This window comes from Macrobrachium rosenbergii, chromosome 21 (genome assembly GCF_040412425.1).
Source record: "Macrobrachium rosenbergii isolate ZJJX-2024 chromosome 21, ASM4041242v1, whole genome shotgun sequence".
Lineage (NCBI taxonomy): Eukaryota > Metazoa > Arthropoda > Malacostraca > Decapoda > Palaemonidae > Macrobrachium > Macrobrachium rosenbergii.
This window is the reverse complement of record NC_089761.1, coordinates 6416292-6442825: the sequence shown is the minus strand read 5'-3', so window position 1 is coordinate 6442825 and position 26534 is coordinate 6416292.

The following is a 26534-nucleotide window of genomic DNA, read 5'->3' as shown; positions in this document are numbered from 1 at the left end:
ATTTCAGCCAATCGAGATATACCTAAAACCTACGTTGATGAAACCGACTACAGGTAGTGGTTACTTTTAATAAATGCACGAATATCTACTGATAAATACTATGAGGAGGAATGAAAGTCGAGACTGCTAGAAGATTGAAACTGATAGAAGATTGGCTCTCGGCTTTACCTGCGAGCAGATGGCTGTTATAAACCGAGGTAGGTAATGTGATCATTCACTCCTTAATGGATCAACAAAGTAAAGATAAAGGCCTTACAGCCAGGTATTAATCAATGTTCGTTCATAGAAGTATTTTATCGAGCCGGTAATGGGTTACAGTAGATTAACGTTTATTGGCCAGCATTAGGACCAAATGACAGATTCGGGTTTTACATTTCACCAAGGAGGTCTTTCGGTGACTGAAGTAGTTTAACTCGTTAGTACTTCACATTTTAGGAACCTTTTACGGCACTTCCTTTCGATTTCTTAAAACCTTAATTTAGAATTGGATAGGTACAAGAGCAGGTCAGCATAGAAAGGTAATGTCTGCTAAACAGTAGACGATCTGGAGCATAGGTGCTTCTGTTGTCATACCTGTCATACTAATGCGTCCTTTATTTTCTCTCTACTGGAAAAAGGAGGTGAAATAACGTTTAATTTCCTTTACATTTCTCAATACCGTCTCTACCTAATTTCTTTGAAATAATTTCGCCTTGGAATTCATTGCAAATCAGGTAAATTAATAAATATATATATATATATATATATATATATATATATATATATATATATATATATATATATATATATATATATATATATATATATAGATATATAGATAGATAGATAATATATATATATATATAATATATATATATATATATATATATATATATATATATATATATATATATATATATATATATATATATATATATATATATATATATATATATATATATATAGATATATATATAGATAGATAGATATATATATATATATATATATATATATATATATATATATATATATATATATATATATATATATATATATATATATATATATATATATATATATATATATATATATATATATATATATATATATATATATATATATATATAAAAGATTGACGTAAGTTGCTGATCAAGTCTCACGCTGTCCGTACCTATTTTAAATTTGGAGACTTTATTTAAAAGCATGACTAGATAAACAATACAAAGGGGCTTTCATAAACTTTGAATCGTATGAATCTGAGAGGCTGATAAAGGAAGTACAGGTTTTAATTTGTGTATATTGAAATTGTAAGTATTCAAAATATTTATAAACTATAGACTTATTTAGAGACACTGTCACATTACTAATCTTTCAAAAAAATATGGGCATGTTTCTTCCTTTATTCGAGTATGTAACCTTTCATGAAAGGTGATATTCATGTATGCGCTGAGAGCCGATATTCCGATATAATAATAATAATAATAATAATAATAATAATAATAATAATAATAATAATAATAATAATAATAATAATAATAATAATAATATATATTTATTCCAAAAAACTATAGAGGTTTTTTTTGATTGAAAATGGAGGATGGCAATCAAGTCCCACCTGTCCACTTTGATTTTAAATTTAGAGTCTTTTGCCGATAGTTATCATTGTCTTGTCTTACTGTAAATACAAAATTTCATCCTTCTGTTATTATCATTTCTATTTCCTTTACCATTTGTTACATTTTGTGAAATAATGAACTTCTGCTTCCATTTGTAAGTCTGATAAAATATGTGTGTTTCAATTGCAAGCTTTGAAAATCCAGTAAAAACACAATTTTTCTCTCTTTTTTTAAGAATAGAGAATATCAAAATAGAATTTTGTTGTGAGAGAGAGAGAGAGAGAGAGAGAGAGAGAGAGAGAGAGAGAGAGAGAGAGAGAGAGAGAGAGAGTTAGGTGGAAAAAAAACAGACAGACGCAGAGATACATAAAATTTTCATTCTACGAGATAAATTTACCTTGTTAATATTTTTCAGAACTGTCAAAGGCAGAGATAGAGAGAGAGAGAGAGAGAGAGAGAGAGAGAGAGAGAGAGAGAGAGAGAGAGAGAGAGAGAGAGAGAACTCAAATAACAGAACATACATCCATCAACAATAAACGGATTTCAATTTTATCACAGACTAATGCGTATGTTCGCTTTGTGACAAAAAAATTTATGAGCTTCAACTTATTTAGTGACTGTCACTCGTGCTGTTAGATTCAAACGCCTTCCATCACGTAAAATGCTTCTTTTGACGTTTGATGGTCCAGGGACCGGTAGGATATTTCTAAACCCTTTATTGAACTTCAATCATGTAACATTCACGGCCTAAATGAGAACGCTGGCTCAAGCACTAGCTTCCTTCAATTGAGCGTTTATTTACAGGAATTGGTCTACAATAAAAAGACTGAATATTCTTTGGTTATAGCTGAATGAATTAATAGAAATTAAGAGAGGTTGAAATTAAATTAAATTTAATCAAAGGAATAGCAATTTCATGCAATGCAAATAACAATATATGACTTTATCCAAATCTCCGCAAACAGAGCGGTAAAAACTTCAGTACCATTATTAATAGCCAAAATTACTATGAGATTCACAGCCGGTGTCCCGGTGTTTTTCCGGAATAAAATTTTATCAACGTACCTGGCAAAGATGACACTTTGTCACAGGGTATCTTACATCCCTACTTAATTTTTTACTGTATTCTGTATTACGAAAGTTGCATAATTCTGGTAATTATAAGAGTAACACCGAATTCTTGTAGACATCGCCAGCAAACTCAGAGGAATATCTTTTGAAGATATAATGACGTAACTTATGACGTCATTAACTTACCTCCTCCTCGATGGATAATTGGCTATTCGTGAAAAAGTCTCAACCTCTGGCAACAATGAAATACAACTAATACTCCTTGTTCACACTTTGTAGTAGTGGTTGTAGTAGTAGCAGTGTATAGGATTTATGCCATGAGGTCGTGTGCTAGAATCCTTGAAGAAAAGGGTTTCCACAAGTAATCCGAGAAATTACTTTCTATCACTACTTCTCCATTGAAAAATTATTTAATTAAAAATCAATTAGAAAAGTGAAGAAAACTTGGTAGCCTTGGATGTCCGGGTGTACTCCTTACCCAAAAAAGGGCCCTATTATTCATTTACCTGTTCAAGCTTACGTAGGGTTTGCCACGGGCCTCCTCAGTTCTAAACAATTTTGCAAGTCGAATCACAAAAGCTGTCCTGTAACCACTGGGACAATGATTTATCATAGCGCCATTCTTGAAGCCTTTACAAGGTATGTACGAATATTCATTCAGAGTTTCAGAGACAGCTGTTTGTCGTCATCACCTTGTGGGAGGAGTCGGGACGCCATATGTTAACGTCGCGTATAACTTCGAACCATACATTAGTGTGTTCAGCCACTGACTTCAGCTGCTTTATTTTACTCTTATGAATATACTTTTTTTCTAATATAAGTAATAAAAAATGCTGCCGAAAATTAGGAAGGGATGTAAAATATACTATGGCTAAGTAATATCTTTGTCAAATGCACAGAAAAAAAGTTATTCTGGAAAAACACCTAGACAAAGGCTCTGAATCTCATAGTAAAATTTTAGATAGTGAAGACCACGAACAGCAGAAGGATTTCTGAAGAATCACCACTCACGTCTTGCCCAAATGTTTTGAACTTGGAAATAAGAAAAAATAATGAAATAAACATGGTTTTATTAAAATGCACTATAAAAGTAAAAAAAAAAAAACATAATTTCTTGAGACACACCAGGTTTTTTTACAATTAATCATGTCTACAAAAATGAAAGCGTAAGCCCCAAACATGGAAGGAAATGCTAGAAGAAATAAGAAAATATATTTATTTTCTTGTAGCATTTCTTCCATGTTTGGGACCCACGCTTTTATTTTTGCAGGCATGATTAATTGTAAGAAAATTCTGGTGTGTCGCAAGGAATTATTTTTTACTTTTTAGTGCATTTTAATAAAAGCATGTTTCGAATTTTTTTTCTTTTTATTCTTTTTATTTTTGAAAAAAATTGTAACCGATTTATGATTGTAGTTAACGAAATTGATATCCGTTTACGGGGGAGGGGAAGAGAAGGGGAAGAGTTGGGGAAAGGAAGAGGGAAGGAGAGGGGAGTAGGAAGGTGAGGGGAAGGGAATAAGAGGGAAGGGGGAAAAGGAAGGGGAAAGAATGGAAGAGGGAAGGGAAGGGGAGGAAGATGGAAGTTGAGGGGGGGGGAGGAGGAAGGAAGAGAGGGGGGAGGGGAGGAGGAAGGAGGAGAGGGGACGAGGAAGGAAAGGGGAGAGAAAGGTAGAGGAGGATGAAAATGGGAAGGGGATGGCGGGGATAGAGGAGGGGAGGGGGAAGAGGAGGAAGGGATAGAGGAGAGGGGAAAGGTGGATGGGAAGGTGAAGGGAAGGTGGCAGGGGAGGGGATCAGGAGGAAGGATGATCGGGAGGGAAGGGGGAGGGGGATGGAAGAGGGAAGAGGAAAACACACCTAAATTAACACTTGGTCGTGTGCTTCGGAAAGTGGAGGGGGAGGGGAGGGGAGGGGAAGGGGGAGGATGAAGGAGGAGGGAGGGGAGGGGAGGGATGGAAGAGGGAATGGGGAGGGAAGCAGAGGGTGACGACACAGCTAAATTAACACTTGATCGTGTGCTCCGGAAGGGGGAGGAGGAGGAGAGGGAATGGAAGAGGGAAGAAGAGGAGAACACAACCAATTAACATTTGATCATTCTCTGGAAGGGGGAGGGGAGGGGAAGAGAGGGTTGAAGAGGCAAGGGGAGGGAGAGGACAAAGCTAAATTAACACTTGATCGTGGGCTCCGGAAGGGGGAGAGGCAAGTGGGAAGGAAAAGGGGGGATGGAAGAGGGCAGGGGAGGGGGAGGGAAGAGGAAGGGAGGGGAGGGAAGAGGCAAGGGGAGGACATAATTAAATTAATACTTGATCATGAGGAGGGGAGGCAGGGGATGAAAAAGGGAAGGGAGAGGTGATGGAAGAGGGAAGGGGAGGGGGAGGACACAGCTAAATTAACACTTGATCCTATTCTCAGGAAGGGAAGGGGAGGGGAGGGAAGGGGATGAAAAGGGAAGGGAGAGGTGATGGAAGAGAGGAGGAGGAGGAGGAGGGAGGACACAGCTAAATTAACACTTGATCTTATGCTCAGGAAGGGGAAGGGAGGGGAGGGAAGGGGGATGAAAGAGGGAAGGGAGAGGTGATGGAAGAGAGAAGGGGAGGAGGAGGAGAAGGAGGACACAGCTAAATTAACACTTGATCTTATGCTCAGGAAGGGGAAGGGAGGGGAGGAGGGGATGAAAGGGGGGAAGGGAGAGGTGATGGAAGAGAGAAGGGGAGGAGGAGGAGGACACAGCTAAATTAACACTTGATCTTATGCTCAGGAAGAGGGACGAGGAGGAGAGGGGAAGGGGATGGAAGAAGGAAGGGGAGGGGAAGACACAGCTAAATTAACACTTGATGTGTGCTTTGGAAGGTGGTGGGGGATGGGATGAAAGGGGGAAGGAGGGGTAGGGAAGGGGAAAGGGGGAGGACACTGCTAAATAAACACTCAATCTTGTGCTCTGGAAGGGGGGGGTGAGGGGAGGGTAAGGGCGATGGGGATGGAAGAGAGGAGGAGTAGGTTTTATATAGAAGATAGATCCTACCGAGTCAAAGTAGTTGTGACAAATCTGAAGAGTTTCATACAAATCCTGAGATACTCAGAGAAGTCACTGTAGGGTCACTAGAAGTCACTGCTGACCTACTGATCATGTAAGGTTGTATTGTCACCAGGACTGAGTAACCATGCAAAATTTCAAGTCCATCGGAAGAAAGGAACAGGTCAAAAATTGAGTTACAAGATTTGACCCAAACAGACAGACAGACAGACAGACAGACAGACATACAGACAGGCATAGAAGTCAAGTTAAGTAAAAACATTTAAAAAATTAAACCAGTTTCGTTAAAATGAAAGTTTTCTGCACAGATGGAAATCGCTCGATTCAATTGCATAAAACCTGAACTAGAAAAAAATCATTGCAATCAGGATGCTTCTTGATGACTCAGGCGTCTTATCTTTAAGGAAACTGGATTTTGATACAATACTACGGGGAGGATTGGGGAATTGTCTTTTATGCATTTTGCTGCTCGTTTGTTGACGAGCTCAAAGCTATAATCTTCGAAACAGTTGCAGTTATCTAAGGTCGCATGAGAAAGGAAATAATAACAGAATTATAGGATAGATGGAGAACTCCAGACCCATCTGTACAGGTAACGGGGGATGCTTCGCAAGGGCAGTCCTTTCTTCATCATTTTCCTTTTGAACTGTAAAAGAAAAAGACTAATATGAATAAAACTTATAGTTATTAATACCGGATAGATAGTGAATAAGAATGGACACAACACAATGCTGAGTGCAGTGTTAAAATGGTAATGAAATAATGAGTAAGTGAACATAAATTGGCTTAATATATAACTGAGAGCAAATATTCATAAAAAGATAACCTAAGCCCTCCGTTTTTGGATCTCTATAAATGTTCAAATGTTGTGGTCCCTGTTGAAGAAATTAAGGTTTCTGTTAATGAATGTTCTTGATCATCACAGGTATCTTAGTTATAAACTTTGTGAGAAATTTGCCAGACCCATTTAATAAAATCTATCCAGCAAAATAGATTATCTTCCATTTCTTCCTTTTCGTAAAGTCCCGGTATATTTGTCGCAAAAGCCATGGTCCATCATTGCGCTTTCGTTCACAAATAAGAATGTTACAACTACGACTTCAGAATCATTTATTGAACTTTTACCATCACGAATATTTAAGACCATTAATATCACGATTCACCTGAAGTTTTTGTCATAGCTGTAGAATTATTTTCTTAAAAAAGAAGAATCTCTTTTGCTTGTCTCTGGTTATTGTCTAATAGTAAGTTGCACTGCGTATGCAATATGAGTACGAATGATTATGTGCTTAGACCTAAGCACACTATTTTTACTGAATACGCCAGCTGATAAATAGCACAATATTATTCGGGAAGTAATTTGAAACGGAAACCCACATAATCAGGAATAACATACATTCATTATGTTATCTATATTCATATATATATTTTTTTGAATCGCATCCAGAAGTTTTGGATGTAATTAGACTCAGACTATAATGAAAAAGGCAACACTAATTGCATTAAAGATAACAGATGAGATGTTAAAACTTTGAGACCATTAATAACAAAAATATCAGAAGCGTAATCAAAAGCCGATTTACATTCAAGATTAGGAGCAAATATGAATTGCGTCATCTCAAATATGAAACATTAATTTTATCATTTAATTTCTTATAACATCTTATTGGGAGAAAGAGTTTAGGAAACTTCGGTGTTATAAAAGACTTTTAAGAATTTGATGACTCTAAGCTTTCGAATAAATTAGGGAATTTTTTAATTATTGAATGCTGATTATCTATCTCTTTCCATTCTTCCCGCTTAATAGTTACAACACTAAAAAATCCACCAAGTTGCTGGATATAATCTAATAATACCTAAACATTTAATATTCAACAATTTAATTCATGTGATAATTTTCTCCTGATTATGTGTAGTAAGGCTCGTAAATTGCAAACTGCACTTTCTTGGATTTGGTGCAGTTTACCATTTTCTTGTAACTGTAGCCTACATAGTCATGGCCTATTCACATATGTACACGTCATAGAAATACAGATAACAATACAAATTTCTATGATTTTATGATATGTGTAGGTGGAACATTTCTTTCGAAAATATAGAGTTGTGAACATTTAATAAATTGGGTCGAGTTTTCGATTAGATGGTGTTCTTTTTTATAAAAAAAATATAAAAGAAAAACGAAGTCCACGCCTAGTACAAGAATTGCAATTCGACTGTCGGAGACTTTTGGATGAATCAGAACTGCCTGTGTAGTGCTTGAATGCAAAGGGAAATTTATTCCAATATATTTGCATACATCCTCCCCCGGAAGGAACACTGGGGTTGGGAAGCAGAAATGGAGGTAGCTGTAATGAAAGTGGCAGAATGTTGGGACTGTACGAAAGAAAAGAGAAGCGGACGAGGAAAAAATTGATGCATGTTAGGAAAAGGAAAAGGAGATAGGCAGACAAGAAAAATTCTGAGAAATGCGAAAGGCATAAAATCTTTTGTAAGGTTAATGTTGCAGCTGTTATGATCAGCTGTGATGATCTGGAAATTATACTTTGGAAATTATGGATTATGTGTAATGGAAAATAACAACGCCAAAGAAAAGTCCCAACAGCTTTATGGAATTTTCTAGTATTATTCCAGCTTCTGTGAAAACAACGATCAAAGTTTGAATGTTTTAATGAGAAGTACAGTACATTAGACAGAAAAATTACATTTTGTGTTTTGTGATGGGTCTAATAAAGTTGCGGTGCCAGAGAAGGGCAAAATTCTTGCTGCTCAAACCAACTTTTATATACAATGCTCATATATATATATATATATATATATATATATATATATATATATATATATATATATATATATATATATATATATATATATATATATATATATATATATATATATATATATATATACTAGCTGACAACCGGCACCACCCAGGGATACTCTGAAGAACTCAGAATAAATTTTCCTGCACCTCCTTATATTGACTGCCCCTTTTATCCAGGAATAACTGCTCTGACTGTCCCTTTTAACCAAATATTACTATGCTGACTGTCACATTTATCTAGGTATTACTCTGATGACTGTCCCTTTTATTCAGGTATTACTGTGGTAACTGTCCCATTCACCCTTGTATTACTGTGGTGACTGTCTATTTATCCAGGTATTACTGTTCTGACTGTCCCTTTCACCCAGGGATTGCTTTGCTGGCTGTCCCTTTTATCCAGACATTACTATGGTGACTGTCCCTTTTATCCAGGTATTACTGTGGTAACTGTCCCATTAATCCAGGTATTTCTGTGCTGCATGTCCCTTTTAGCCAGGTATTATTAGGCTGACTGTCCCTTTTATCCAGGTATTACTGTGGTGACTGTCCATTTTATCCTGTCATTACTGTGGTGACTGTCCCATTTGGCCAGGCATTAATGTTCTGTCTGTCAGCAGAGTAATAAATGGATAAACCATGTATTACTGTGCTGACTGTCCCTCATATCCAGATATTACCGTGGTAACTGTCCACTTTATCCAGACATTACTCTGGTTACTGTCCCAATTACCCAGACATTACTGTTGTGGCTGCCCCATTTATCCAGGTATTAATGTGTTGAATGTCCCTTCTATCCAGGTGGTATTACTGTGGTGACTGTCCCATTTATCCATGTATTACTGTGGTGAATACTGTGGTGACTGTTCCCCAGGTATTACTGTGCTGACTGTCCCTTTTATCCATGTATTAACTGTGCAGACTGTCCCCTTTTATCCAGGTATTAATATGCTGACTGTCCCTTTTATCCAGGTATTACTGTGCTGACTGTCCCTTTTATCCAGGTATTACTGAGGTGACTCCATTTTATCCAGATGAATACACACCCCCACTTAACCGAAATACCTCCCACTAAACTTAAGCACACCCACCACTAACATAAACACACCCCTGGCTAAACCTAAACATATCCCCACTAAACCTAAACACACCCCCACTAAACAGAAACATCCCCCACTAAACCCTAAACACAAAACACTAATACATAATTATTAATCACAGGAAAGAAAAGAATTTTCAATAATATATTTCTATGGTATCGAGTACTTGAAAAGAGGTAAGATAACCCCATACAGTATATTTACCACATATTATACAAAGGGAGGGGGAAGGGGATAGGGGAAGGGGAAGTGGAACGGAGTAAGGGTTTGAAATTTACCCTATTATCTAAGTTAGGTTAAATGATGGCCACATGCCAAATTTTGTCTAGATCAGTCAAGTGGCTACCACAAAAGTTACAAAGGGAAGGGGGAAGGTGGATGGGGAAGGGGAAGGGGTACAGGTTTGAACCTTACACTATTATCTTAGTTGAGTCAAATGATGGCCATGTGCCAAATTTGGTCTAGATCAGTCAAGCATTTACAACATAAGTTGCATAGGGAAGGGGGAAGGGGGATGTGGGATGGGGAATGGGAAGTGGGTACGCGTTGAAACCAACCCTATTACCTAAGCTGGGTCAAATGATGGCCACTTCCAAATTTTGTCTAGATCAATCAGCGGTTACCAGATAAGTTGCAAGAGGAAGGGGAAGGAAAATGGGTACAGGTTAGAAACCTACCCTATTGTCTAAGTTGGGTCAAATGATGGCCACATGCCAAATTTTGTCTAGCTCAGCCAAGCGTTTACCACATTATATACAAAGCGAAGGGAAGATGGGGAATGGGGAAAGAGATACAGACTTGAAACCAACCATATTACCTAATATGGGTCAAATGATGGCCATGTGCCAAATGTTGTCTAGACCGTTCAGGCGGTTGCCACATAAATTGCAAAGGGAAGGGGAAAGGGGAAGGGGAAGGGGGTATGGGTTTGAAACATGCCCCATTATCTAAGTTGGGTCAAATGATGGGCACATGCCAAATTTTGTCTAGATCGGTCAAGCGTTTACCAAATAAGTTACAAAGGGAAGAGGGAAGGGGGATGAAGGATGGGGAATGGGAAAAGTTATGGTTTTGAAACTAACCCTATTACTTAATTTGGGTCAAATGACATCCATGTGCCAAATTTTGTCTACATCAGTCAAGGTTCTACCACATAAATTACAAAGGGAAGGGGGAAGGGGGATGGGGATGAGTAATGGAAGGGGGTATGGGTTTGAAACTAACCCTACTACTTAATTTGGGTCAAATGATGGTCATGTGCCAAATTTTGTCTAGATCAGTCAAGCGGTTACTTTATAAGGTACAAAGGGAAGAGGGAAGGGGGATTAGGGAAGGGGAAAGGTTTATGGGTTTGAAACCTACCCTGTTACCAAAGTTGGGTCAAATGATGGCCACATGCCAAATTTTGTCTAGATCAGTCAAGCAGTTACCACATAAGTTACAAAGGGGAGGGTGAAGGGGGATGGGGAAAGGGGAAAGGGAGAGGGGTACAGGTTTGAAACCTACCCTATTATCTATGTTTGGTCAAATAATGGCCATGCTCCAGATTTTGCCTAGATTGGTCAAGCGTTTACCGCATAAGTTAAAAAGGGAAAGGGGAAGGGGGATGGGGAATAGGAAGGGGGTATGGGTTTCAAACTTACCCTATTATCTTAATTGGCCCAAATGGTGGCCATGTGCCAGATTTTATTTAGATTGGTCAAACATTTACCACATAGGTTACAAAGGGCAGGGGGAAAGGGGGATGGGGAAAGGGGCTGGGAAGAGAGTACAGGTATGAAGCTTATCCTATTATCTAAGTTGGGACAAATGATGGCATGTGCCAAATTTTGTCTAGATTGCTCAAGCGTCTACCACATAAGTCACAGAGGGGATGGGGAATGAGGGATGAGGAATGGGGGAAGGAGAAGGGGAAGGGGGTAGAGATTTGAAACCTATCCTATTATCTAAGTTGGGTCAAATGATGGGTACATGACAAATTTTGTCAAGATTAGTCAACTAGCTACCACATAATTTACAAAGGTAAGGGGGAGGGGAGGCTGGGAAAATGGGAAGGGGAATGGGGTGCGAGTTTGAAACCTACCCTATTATTTAAGTTGGGTGTAATGATGGCCATGTGCCAAATTTTGTCAAGACCAGTCAAGCTGTTATCACATATGTTACAAAGGGAAGGGGACAGGGGATGGGGGACAGGGAAGGGGAAGAGGAAGGGGATATGAGTTTGAAACATACACTCTTATCTAAGTTGGGTCAAATGATGGCCACATGCCAAATTTTGTCTAGATCAGTCAAGCGTTTTTCCGAGCAACCTTTTTGGGGTAAGGTGCCTAGAATACTCTGTTCAGGTGAGGTGACGCACTGTGCCACAGGGGATATGAGAGCCAGGAGAGCTCTGTGGCTCTAATCAATACAAGAAATGGGATCCTAAGATTATGAGTAATCTATACATGGTACTGTGCCAAGGCACCAGGTCCGGGAGAGCACCTATACTCTGTCATTATTCGTGTTTTAAGCACTTGGCCTTCCAGCTGTAGCATTGGAGTCTTAGGCCCTTTATGCAAGCAGCCTTCCGGTTACTTCACCTGGGAAGCACTGGATTTGTGGTTGCTGAGTTGAGCTGACAACATTTCCTCAAGGGAGCAGTGTGCTTTATCTCTGTTATTTTTTCCTCAGGATCAACTATGGGACTAATTCCTGGTTCTACTGGTGGCTCTGCCTCTTCTAAATCACCTTTAGAGTTGAAAATTTCAGAGATAAACAGTGGGGTTGATTCTGGGAGAGACGCAGGAGTGCCTTCAGGACCAGCCGGGAGTGCCATTGGAAGCTGCTTCGATTGGCGGAGAAGACACAATGCTTTCCACTGCCTTGGCTGCTGTGCCAATATCGACAGTAGTACTGCTAACAATGGGTGCTGAGGGAGTGCCACCTACTTCAGCTGCTGTGACAACCGGAGTAGGGAGGTGCCATCCATCTCTGGCAACTGTCATTGCAGTTCCTGGATTTGGGCAACCAACTTGGCTCTTTGGGAATCGTCCACCAGAGTCTTGTCTTCTGAGGACTTAGGAGAAGAGGAAGAACTCACGACTGGTATGAAAGGTTCGCAGGTTGCAAGATCTCCTGAAGGGAGATCGAGGGAGTGCTCTGACACTGGCACTAAGGCAGGCTCAGGCACAGGGGATGGGGTAGGGAAAGGCTCAGTGTCCGTGACAGATGCAGTACGACACTGATCAGTACGTTCAGTTGGCACTGGCAGTACCTCGATGGCAGGGCTGGAAGAATCATCCACACCCGACAGAGACTGAGAGTTGAAAATTTCAGAGATAAACAGTGGGGTTGATTCTGGGGAGGAAGTGCCTTCAGGAAGAGTGCCATTGAAGCTGCTTCGATTGGCGGAGAAGACAATGCTTTCCATTGCCTTGGCTGCTGTGCCAATATCGACAGTAGTACTGCTAACAATGGGTGCTGAGGGAGTGCCACCTACTTCAGCTGAAATCCGGGTAGGGTGGTGCCATCCATCTCTGGCAACTGTCATTGCAGTTTCTGGATTTGGGCAACCAACTTGGCTCTTTGGGAATCGTCCACCAGAGTCTTGTCTTCTGAGGACTTAGGAGAAGAGGAAGAACTCACGACTGGTATGAAAGGTTTGCAGGTTGCAAGATCTCCTGAAGGGAGATCGAGGGAGTGCTCTGACACTGGCACTTTGGCAGGCTCAGGCACAGGGGATGGGGTGAAAAGGCTCAGTGTCCGTGACAGATGCAGTACGACACTGATCAGTACGTTCAGTTGGCACTGGCCCACCTCCTCGATGGCAGGGCTGGAAGAATCATCCACACCCGACAGAGACTGAGAAGGAATCGGATTTTCTGAAGGGAAGTTGAAAAAGGCTTCAGGCTCTGGCTCTGTGGCAGGTCCAGGTCTTGGCACTGGTTCTTCATGCAACTGGAACATAGTGATCTTGCTGAAATCTGTTTGTTCCAGCTCTGGTACTGGGTTTTTGTCCGGCCAGCACATATTGTTCCAGCTGAAAGCTATTTCATATGGCTGTGGGGGCAGGTGCAGACTCTGGCACTCTCTCAGGCTGTGGCATTTTGAACAAGCTGTCTAGGTCTCTGTGAAGCCACATATCTACCCATTCCTTTACATGAGCTTGCAACTGAGGAGCTGTCCCACCTCCTCATAGAGACACAATGAACTGGTCAAAGCCTGCAAGGCAAGGGTATGATTAACTTAACACAATACATGGGTCAAAGCCTATGAACCTACACATGGAAAACCTTCTAATGCAGGGAAAAAGTAACGTAAAATTCAAGATTAACCTACACACGGGAAACCTTCTAATGCAAGACAAACCTAATTTAAAACTTGAGGATGAGCCTACATGCAGAAAACCTTCTAATGCAGGACGACATTTGAGAATGGGTAATAATTTGAGGATGAGCCTACATCACAAAAAACCTTCAAATGCAGGGCAAAAGTAATGTAAAATTCAAGATTAGCTTACCCACGGAAAACCTTCTAATGCAGGACAAAATTAATGTGAAACTCGAGGATGAGCCTACACATGGAAAACCTTCTAATGTAGGGCGACACTTGAGAATGGGTAATAATTTGATGATGAATCTACACACGGAAAACCTTCTAATGGAGGGCAAAAGTAATGTAAAATTCAAGGATTAGTCTATACACAGAAAACCTTCTAATGTAGGACAAAGTAAAAGAAAATGGTACAGTATAATATTATAAATGGGATGTGATTTCTGGATCTAAATATCATACACTCCAATTTGGGTTTGCTGACTCGAGGCACTCAGTTATGTAAAAGCAATTGTTATATTTGAATCAACTTATATAGCTCAACTTAATGATACATGTTCCCAACAGTGATGGGTAACAAGGAATAACTTCAGAAAAAATCTCTCTCGAATGAAATAAACAAAACTTAACTTTAGAATGAGTAATTATACTGTAAAGTGGTTTCCTTGCAACAGTAGTCACGACTTTTGTAAATAAAGATAATAGCAGAGCTAATGAAAGTGCCAAAATTCCTTCTTGCTTTACAGTTAAAGATATGACAGTGACTATATGCTTTTTTTTATGTGAAGGGGATACGTAAAAATTGAACAACTCTCGCCTGGAAAAAATTTATAAATTTCCATTAAGGTTTTGACAGATGTCACAGGTTCTCACAAAATGGTAGTCTGTTTTGATAGCTACGAGTACATGTGGATTTGTTGTGACTGCTCAGCTGACTTATAAGGTCATGATGCAATCGGTTATAAACATATAACTCACTGAGCGCTGGGTGCTGTTGTACTTGTAACAAACACACAAACACACATGGTCCTCTTTCTAAATTAATTACGAGATACAAAAGGAAATAAATACACAAATGTTTTCTAATGGAATGATGCATGAATATATGTAGAAGTGAATTAACACTTGAAAACACAAATGATTACTCTGCGAGACTAAAAAGCTGAGGTGGAGGTTGATCTGTGTGCATCAGTGTGGTGGAGGAGCTGGAGCTGGGATGAAGGGGGAATCGCACGGCAGAGCGTCGGTTGCCAGCACAGTGAAATAACAATGTGAATTTTACTTTAAACACCGAGAGAAATGTGCACTTTTCTCTCGACATGTAACTCTTCACGGATCACAAACTACCTAACCTCCTAACTGCTGACACATGCAAGATTGCCAACATGCAATGGCAAGCCCTGACTGAAATAACTAACTCACAACCTAACTACCAAATGACTAGGAGGCGACAGTCTGTCCAACACTTGAGAAATGTTTGCAAGGCATAAATTATGTGGCCACTAACTTAAGGAGCGCAAATAATTTTACTCCAATCAAGATTCACATTAGAATTATTTCTGAACAAAATTTACCAGTTCTAATCACTAGTTTCAGATGTGGCATGCATTATTCACTGATTCACGAGTTCAAAATTTTACCCGAATAAGCACTTTGCATTTTCCTGGTTCCAGATTTGCCTTTTCGAGGATTAATTTGCAGGTTCAATCAGTTCTACGAATCTAGCTAGCAGTAACCTAGCTTGCTAATAAACTCGAAGAAATACTGGCTAAGGTCATCAATCTTATGGATTTTCCGAGAGGCGCTGGAATTTATGTTACTTTAATCAATAAGACCTTGCAAAAAACCCTCGGAAGACCGTAAACAGAAAAAGAAAAGAGCAAATAATAAGTGTTAGGTTGCCAAGGGAGGATTCTGCTTCTTAATTCTACTTTATTCAAACAAGCACAATGGTAAATTAAAGGTGACAGATCTTGCTAAAAATGTAAATGTACAATAAATTACTGAACTGGAGATTATCACAAATCAAGGCGTACATAAATGGACCATATGCAAAAGGTTGCTAACTTCAGCAATGCTAATGTCAGCCCGGGTAGGGAGGATTCCTCTGGCAAATCAGGATGCCAGGAAAAACATCTGCTTGGTAAAAGACTCTGACAACAATCCTGGAAGTGAAATAATTCCAGATGAGACTACTATGAATTTATATCTCTCTTAGAACAAGTTAGCACACAAGTTAAATGGGTTGCATTACTTTAATCACTTCTGGCAATGGAATGACAGTAGTCTATGCACTTCTAGCAAGGGAATGGCATTAATCTATGCACTTCTAGCAAGGAACACTTTGGTACAGATAAGTACACTGTTGCAAAGTCAAAGAAAAGGGGAGTGAATTAAATTGTGAATTGTGAGCAGAGATATCGAGTTAGAGAAAAAGTACAGTGGCTTAGAACTAACCCTTGAATCTCAGGATGTACTATACTTTGTTTCTTTGTGATGTTTGGATGGAAGATTCTCCAGGTGAGGTACATCTGAATTATCTTCTGACGACATGTGGCTCAAAGGTCAAAGTTCGTCCAGTGTGTGAGGAAATGAGTGCCTGCCTGGCGCAAGGCTTGCTGCTTCATCGGGCATAGCCTTCAGCTGACCAAAAGAGACTAACTGACAATCTCTGTTGACTTACCCCTTTTAAACCAGAGAATGTGTTTGGGGCATGACTTCAGGCTACGTCACTGGCACATACCTGCAGATTAGAGGGAAAGATTCTTTGCCAGTAAATTGAGAAAGATGGGTGGGTGGGGTTAATTAGGCTTGGGGCTTACCTAGAAGGGAACAGTGATTATCGTCCGGGTGTCTCCCTTGCGAGGGATATACAAGCATCCTGACTACAAAGGTTCTGTGCCAACCCTGAATCCTACCTTCTCACTTCACATACTGTTGACCTAACTGGTATCCCTACCCTCTAACAATATTTTCTGAAGTAATATAATATATATATATATATATATATATATATATATATATATATATATATATATATATATATATATATATAAATATATATATATATATATATAATATATAAATAATATATATATATATATATATATATATATATATATATATATATATATATATATATATATATATATATATATATATATATATATATATATATATATATATATATATATATATATATATATATATATATATATATATATATATATATATATATATATATATATATATATATATATATATATATATATATATAAATATATATATATATATATATATATATATATATATATATATATATATATATATATATATATATATATATATATATATATATATATATATATATATATATATATATATATATATATATATATATATATATATATATATATATATATATATATATATATATATATATATATATATATATATATATATATATATATATATATATATATATATATATATATATATATATATATATATATATATATATATATATATATATATATATATATATATATATATATATATATATATATATATATATATATATACATATATATATATATATATATATATATATATATATATATATATATATATATATATATATATACATATATATATACATATATATATATATATATATATATATATATATATATATATATATATATATATATATATATATATATATATATTATATATATATATATATATATATATATATTATGGAAACACAGAGAGAGACTAGTTATGGAAAACCGAATATTATGGAAAATAATATGGAGACTATCATAAAGAGTGAGACTCATAGTCTTTTGGTTATGAATCAGACTCCCGAGAAGGAAATGGACATCGTTATTCAAGAGCAAAGATCATCAAGAGCAAAGATCACTACGACAAAACAAAAATTTTACGACTGTTCCTAGCCAAGCAGTGATAGACTGAGTCAGCAAATACTAATTACGATACACTCATGATGAACACTTTGCAAACTGCCTGTCGTGAACTCACCATCGAAAGAAATGGAAGTGGGGAATGGGTGAAGTGGTGAAGATTAAGGTAACTGATATGTCTGGTGAACAATAATGTAATCGATACGCCCCTGAACTGTGATGTAACAAAACGTCACCACCTAAACACTATAAAGGGAGAAGGAAGGAGAAGGAGGACAGACAAAGTTAGAGAAGAGTGAGAGACAGAGAATAGTTCGGGATATAGTTGGGCAGTGCAAGGGGCGTGTGAAAGTGCAACTCATACCATGGTGATCGAAGAGACTTAGATTTTCTCACAGCTCTCTCTCGCACTTAATTTTTTACAAGTCCAAGTTTGGACTTAGCGTATTCAGTCTCAAACCCAGCAGACTCGCTTAATATGAAGGTAAAGTAGGTATGAACAATTATATTCCAAATGGATAATAAAGAAAACCCACGATACAAGTTTCAGTTAGCTACCCTGAATAATTAAAATCTTGTTCCTTGAAGAATGAGCACACAATGCTCTCGGTCCACGCCGCCTTAGTCGGCCTATTACATATATATAACCTACTGGTCACTTTGTAAATTTAATCGTCATAATTCCCTCTTAACTTCTCGATTTCTTCACCCTTTGGAAAACTTTGCCATATTGCAAATATATATGAAGCTTTGACACTTCAGGCCACCACTAAACGTTCACTTATATCTGCGCAATTATGCCTGAACAGTCTACCTGTGCAGGCAAACCTGAACGTTAATGTGAGCAACCTGCACAGCTTTTCCTGCCTGCGCAGGCGACCTGAGCAAATACAGTAGTTCATCTCAATCGTTATGCCCCCAGCCAAACAGCAGCGCAGGAGCATTTCAACATTAATGTGGGGAGGCAACTTTTCTTTGGCTTAGTTCACTTTCCGTCCCCGGATAGATAGTATGCACCAGTCAGGAAAAGAGTACTGAGTTTTATTAAATTTAAAAGTGTTTATACCTAAATTAATGATGTATCGGATTTACTTATTTTTCAGTACTTAATTCGGATGTCAGAATAATATATATATATATATATATATATATATATATATATATATATATATATATATATATATATATATATATATATATATATATATATATTTATAATTTTGCAGTTTTCCACAGGAAAAATAATTGATTATAATGAAGGCTGACAATGGTAGCTTCATTCCTGAATGTCTTGTAGATTTTAATTGAAATCTATATGAATGAGAATTTGCTTGGGCAAGTAAAATCCAAAGGCTATTGCAACGGATTATGCCTATGTATGTTTATTGGTAGTTTTAAGCCATATATGCATAGTCAGTTTTTGAGTGGGAATAAATATTCATTATTTGGAAATAATGTAAAACAAAAATAGGTCTATATGCGTCTTTTCATGATTATGCATCATATATGTCATTAATTTTTAAAATGAGAACAAAATATTATATAATCTAATCTAATCAGCACACAAATGAAGCAAAGGAAAACAGTAGTAAACTATGGGTGTTCACTACTCTGTGTATACAATATTTTGTTGCCAGTCCCTGTGAGTTTAATGTCCAGAAAGGGGATTATCCCTTCTTTCTTTTATTCTAAAGAGAATTTGACCTGTTCATTAATCTGCATGAGTTCACCCAAACAAATCAGTTTCTCTTCCCCCCCAGGTTATCACTAAGATGTCATCCGCATGCCTAATCCACTTAACTATCTTGAGCTCAGGTATCTTGATTTTTCCCACCTCTTCTATCTCCAGCCATTCCATAAACGTTTTCGCTAAAATGGGCTACAAGCTCGAACTCACCCCATTCTTCTGAATGAATTATTTGTCTCTGCACTTAATCACTTAAGAGATGTTTTGATAAATATCACAAATATAAGTACCCTTTTCCAACGTTTTTCTTATAATTGCTAAAACTTTTCCCAACTAGTGCGTTAGTGAACAGTATAGTCCAGTCAAAATATGACCTGAACCCCCATCAACCCCCAAAAAACTGCAAGAAATTGTTTTATTGCATTAATTTGTTGTTTCATGTGTAAATAACAATATGACAAAAGTTTACCAAAATTGGGTTACCAAAAATGAGTCATATGGCGTCATGGTTGATGGCCGCCTCTGTCACTAGAAACACCTAATATTCCGGTTAGGAAGGCAGTTAGCTCTTCCGTACTTTGATAAGTGGTAATTTCAGTGAACAAGTGACTTTACAAATGTATAAATAACGTTTACTCCATTATTCAAGGCTCTTCCGTACTTTGATAAGTGGTAATTTCAGTGAACAAGTGACTTTACAAATGTATAAATAACGTTTACTCCATTATTCAAGGCTCTTCCGTACTTTGATAAGTGGTAATTTCAGTGAACAAGTGACTTTACAAATGTATAAATAACGTTTACTCCATTATTCAAGGCTCTTCCATACTTTGATAAGTGGTAATTTCAGTGAACAAGTGACTTTCCAAATGTATAAATAACGTTTACTCCATTATTCAAGGCTTATAAGAAGTTTATAGATGCAGTCATAATGTTGTCATGTCATCCTGCAATGAGGTCAAATTTGTTGGTACACGCACTCATTTAGTTTATTGCTTTCATTCAGCCACTCCAGCTTTGAGATGTTACTAACATTAATTTCTTTTTTATTTCAGAGCATGAGAAAATGGTTAGTCGAGGAAATTGTCCTTTATGTGGCAGTGAGACAGATGGTGAGACTGTGGTGATTGGTGAAAAGGGAGCTGAAGGAATCAACAAGGCCATCATTGACAGAGGCGACGGTATTGTGGTAGTTGCTAGTACCGAAGTGCATAAAAGATGCAGAGCGAGCTATATTAACAAGAAGCAAATAGAATTGTTCAAGAAAGCCAAGCTACAACCACCTCAACCTCTCAAAAGGAGTGCATGTGTTTCTGTTGGACCTTTTAACAGCAAATCACACTGTTTGTTCTGTTGCAAAGATATAATAAAATCACCATGTAGTGTTGATTTTCATGAATTCAGCTGTGTCAAAACAGATTCATTTGTGGAGACAATCCTCTCACATTGTGAGGATCGTAATGATGAATAGGCACTCACTGTTCATGGTAGAACTGAGTATTTTGGATAGGATCTTCATGCTGCTGATTGTGTGTACCATCGGTCATGTGACATAAATTTTTGCACAAAATGGGCCATTCCTTTGCAGTATAAAGATGGTCCACTTGAAAAGAAGCTACAAAATGTTGGAAGACCAAAAGACTCTGACCAAGAGCAAGCCTTCATCAGGATGTGTTCGTTCTTAGAAGAAAATGATGAAGAACAATTGACAGTGGATGATCTTGCTAAGAAAATGGCAGAATATATGGTTCAGCCAGATTCTGTGGTCTATGGGAACCAGTACCTAAAATCAAAACTGGTAAAGCATTATGGGGAATCTATATTCATTGCTGAGCAAGAGGGGTTACATGATATTGTAACACTTCGTGAGAAAACTAGTAGTATTCTGAGAAACTATTTTAGCCTGCCAAAAAATGATGAAGAGGCTCAGAAAAGAGCCATCATGCAGACTGCAGCTAAACTGAGCGACATTAAGTCAATGATCACATCTTCACTCGACCAATATCCTGATATTTCGGTGCTAGAACTACAATTTGCGATAGAATACATTCCATCAAGCTTGCAATGCTTGCTCCAACATTTATTTGCTGGCAAAGACACTTACAGAAAGGTGGCGAGTATTGGACAATCTATTGTACAAGCTGTGTGCCCTAGGTCTTTGATAGTACCACTGCAGATTGGATTAGCAATACAGGTTCACCATCATGTCAGGTCACGATTCCTGGTTTACAGCCTCTCAACCATGGGTTTCTGTTCTTCATACTCAGAGGTCCAGCGATTTGAGGAAAATGCTGCCGCTTATACTGCTCTAGATTTACTAGGTGATGGTGAGATAGAAGGACCGGATTCGGCACTGATGTTTGCAGCTGATAATGTTGACCACAGCGTCATGACATTAGATGGGAAAGGAACATTTCACGGAATGGGGATGCTTGCAGCCATAACTCCAGGGAGGCAAGTCCGTCGAGCAATCCTTAGCAGCCGTATTGAAGATTTGAAGATTGTTGAACTGACTGAAGTTGATGTAAAAGAATACTGGTTCTCAAAATATGCCTGTGACAAAATCAAGTTTGATCCTCGGCCATTCCTTGTGACTGCTGATCAAAAGATTGACCTACTGTGGAGATTTTGCTATGCTTCAAACAGCCTGCACCAGACTGGAATGGCATGATGCATCTGTTGTATAAGGACTGCAGACATCCAGGACAGTCCTCTGTGGTATTCCTTCCAATCACTGACATGTATTCTGGGGACAAGTCATGCATCTTCTCTACCCTGCAGTACCTTTGCAAAATTGCGCATGATCACATGTCCCCAGCAGTTGTGACATTTGATCAGCCACTGTATTGGAAAGCGTCTGAAATCAAACATGAGGTGCCTGCAGACAGTCCAGTTCGAGATGTGGTATTGCTGCTGGGATGCTTCCACACTCTAATGAATCTTCTGGGTGCGATAGGAACGTTGATGGACGGCAGTGGAATAAACGAAATCCTGGGAACCATCTATGGCGAGAATACAGTATAGCACATCTTGCCAGGAAAAGCAGTTCAGCATGCTCTCCGTGGTCATCTGCTCCTTGACCAGTGTCTCACACAACAGGTTGTAGACCAGATCACTTGTGACAACCCTGATTTTGCAAAACTTGTGAATGAAACTGAAGAGTTTTATATGCAAACACTGACAAAAGACACAACACTGGATTCGCTCATCTCATCTGTTTGTCTAACTACTATTGACTAAGTCTTGTCTACTAAGAGAAAAGAATTATTAACTCATTCTAAAACAAGCAAACTCTGGCTCAGTTACCAACAAATGTTAGGTATCGTCAGGGAGCTTATCAAGGCTGATCACACAGGATCCTGGGTTACGCACCTCCACGCCATTGCTGACTGTTTGCCCATATTCACCGCAGCTGGACATGCAAACTACTTAAAATCAGCCTACCTTTACCTTCAGCCCCTGCAAAAACTAGAACAGGACCACCAATCCATCTGCCATAGGTTCATGAATGGCTTGCATGTCATCAGGCGTACTGATTAGTACTGGGCTGGCCTTGGATGTGACCTGGTAATCGAGCAAGCTCTTATGAGATCCCTCAAAACTACAGGTGGACTCACACGGGGAAGTGGAATGTCTGACCATCAAAGAGCCCTGTGGACCATGTCTGTCCCAGTGTCTTCAACATACAGTGAGGCAATGCAGATTTTTACAAGCCAGAGCTTTGTCACAAGTGAGCAACACAAGGAGGCTACAGGGTCAACGGTGAAAAGAAATCATGAAGACCTTGAGAGAATTGCATGCAAATTACAAGCATTTTTTCCTTTTGCTGATGAAGCATCGCTGCACAATATTATAACAGGTGTAAACACAAATGAGGATGTGAACGTCCATAACCTGTTTGCTATCATCAAGGATGGAAGGACAGTTGGTGTTTTCCTTTTCATACAGAAGGAATATGAAGGCATCAGCGTCAAAAATCAGAATTGCTGAAGACAGAGCAATAGACTCAGCTTTGTTGTTCCAAAGGTTTCTTGTTGTGTCTCAAACTGTAGAGCTTTCACTTGATGAGATTATGAACTACGAACTCTTGCCTTATCCTCAAGCACTCTTTGAAGCAAAACATGTCTTACGGAAGGCAGACAAAGCACAACTGATGCAGGCTCTTAAAGCCCATGCCACAGTCATTTCGGATGAAGCAATCCTGGAGACTGCTCCTGAAGCAGAACACAATGTCTTAGATGGAGGTTCCCTTCTTCGTTTGTTGAAACGGTCTGATGGAAGGACCTACTCCTCCATTGCCAATGACTATGCAGCATTCACAGTGAAACACTATGGCAAGGCTACGGTAGTCTTCGATGGTTACAGTGGTGGTCCAAGTACAAAGGACAGTACACATCAGCAACGAAGACAAAATCGTGATGGTCATAAGGTGAATATCACTGAAACAACAAAATTCACTGGACAGATGGAGGATTTCCGTTCTAATAACGAGAGCAAACAGACACTGATCCATATGATTGCCGATTGCATAAAAATCAGAGGATGCCACGTGATACATGCTATGGGAGATGCTGACTTGGACATTGTGAGGACAGCAGTATCAATGTCATCTGAAAAAACTACCATGCTCATAGGCGAGGACACAGATTTGTTAGTGCTACTGCTTCATTACGCATCTCCCAGTGATGGTAAAAAGCTCTACTTCAGGTCAGATGAAAGTAGTCCTACCGTAGTGTATGACATAAAGGTCATAAACCAAGTTCTTGGTAACGAGATCTGTCAAAGTCTGCTGTTTCTGCATGCATTCATGGGATGCAACACCACTTCCAGGATATTTGGAATTGGAAAGCAGTCTGCTCTGCAAAAGTTGATTCAAGGTGATCCAATCCTGCAAAGATGGGCAAAGGTCTTTAGTACACCTGGACAAGACATGGATGTTATTGTAGACTCTGGGTGTGCACTCATGGTGTCTCTGTTCAATGGCAAACCTGGAGACAACCTATCTGCTGTCAGATATAACCGTCTTTACAAAAAAGTGAGTGCGGCAAAAAGCTTTGTGACACTTGAATGACTGCCTCCAACATCTTTGGCTACCAAGTATCATTCTCTGAGAAGTTATCTCCAGGTCATGCAATGGATGGGCAAGGGTGAGGATATGGACGTCACTAAATTGGGGTGGAGCCTACAAGCCAACAAACTATGTAGCACCAGTGATGACTGACTGACACTGCACCAGAAACACTCCTGAAAATGATTTGTTGCAGCTGTTCTGGTGTTTGTAACACACACCGTTGTACTTGTCGAAAGCATGGGCTAGACTGTTCTCATGCATGTGGTCAATGCCAAAATGACCATTGTTACAACATGCAACATGATTCAGTATCAGCTGATGAAGGGGAAATGTGAAATATGGAGTTATGAAGCATTAGTTCCATATTTGTATGACGCCATTTTGACCCATTTCCGGTACCCCAATTTTGGTAAGCTTTTGTTGCATTGCTGTCCACACGTAAAATAATAAATCAACACCATAAAGTAATTTCTTGCAATTTTTTTAGGGTTGTTGCCTACTTTGACTAGACTAGTAGCTCACCACTGAAATGAACGAATTTATAATTCTCCACACAACGAAATTATGGTATTTACATACAAAAAACTTTATATATATATATATATATATATATATATATATATATATATATATATATATATATATATATATATATATATATATATATATATATATATATATATATATACAGATTAGCGTTAGGAGTCAGAGTCAATCCATACTCAAAATCATCAATGAAGGGCAGAGGACACACAGATATACAAGCTGACTTTATTCCAACGTTTCGTAATTATCAAATTAATTACATCATCGGGGCCGTTAAAATAAGAAATAAAATTCTTTGTAAAATCATAAAAGCTAAAAATAAAGGCTAAAAATTATTCATACAAAATTTCACAAATGTACACAAACATTAAAATTAAAGAACAAAAATTTAAAAAATCATTACATTAAAATACAGTAAACTAAAATTGAAAATTATCTGTGAAAAGGGTTTACAGAACAAAAGAATAAGGACCGACCTAGAGGAGTGACAGCTTTAAACTAAACATAAACATAAATAGAAAGAACACAAGTCAGGATAAATATAGAGGAGAGAAGGACGTGTGAGTGTTAAACGACGGAACAAGTTGTTTGATGAAAAGTGATTCCAGAATAACAAGGTCTTGAGAGTTGGTGGTATGGCCTAAAATGTAGAAGTCTTTGTTATCAATGTGTGTTTTACAAATTTTTGAGTGATTTCTGATATTGGAATGTTCTGGGTTTGAAATTCTGCTACCTGTACGGAAGCAATTAAAGAAGAAATTTCTTTTTTAATTGACTTTTTTAATAATAACTGTTTCCCTGCAAAGCTGGTGTATAGGAAATTACATAAATTACTCAACAAACATTTCATTACAAAACCAGCAGTTTTAACCGTCCAAAAAATGAAATTTTACGCAAGCTTTCCATTTACTCATGACCCCAAGTTTCACAAAAAGTTCACTCAAATTGTTCTGGATCATTTTTATGCCATTGATGTTACTTTAATCCCTAAGAACCCTTTCACCATTGGTTCACTCTTTAAAACCAAAGATCGGTTATCACCTTATATGTCATCTGGTATCATTTATAAATATACTTGCCCTGAATGTCAAACAGGGACCTATGTGGGATCCACCAGTAGACTCCTTAAGGTGCGTATCGATTCTCATCGTGGCGTAAGCTTCCGTACAGGTAGCAGAATTTCAAACCCAGAACATTCCAATATCAGAAATCACTCAAAAATTTGTAAAACACACATTGATAACAAAGACTTCTACATTTTAGGCCATACCACCAACCCTCAAGACCTTGTTATTCTGGAATCACTTTTCATCAAACAACTTGTTCCGTAGTTAAACACTCACACGTTCTCCTCTCCTCTATATTTATC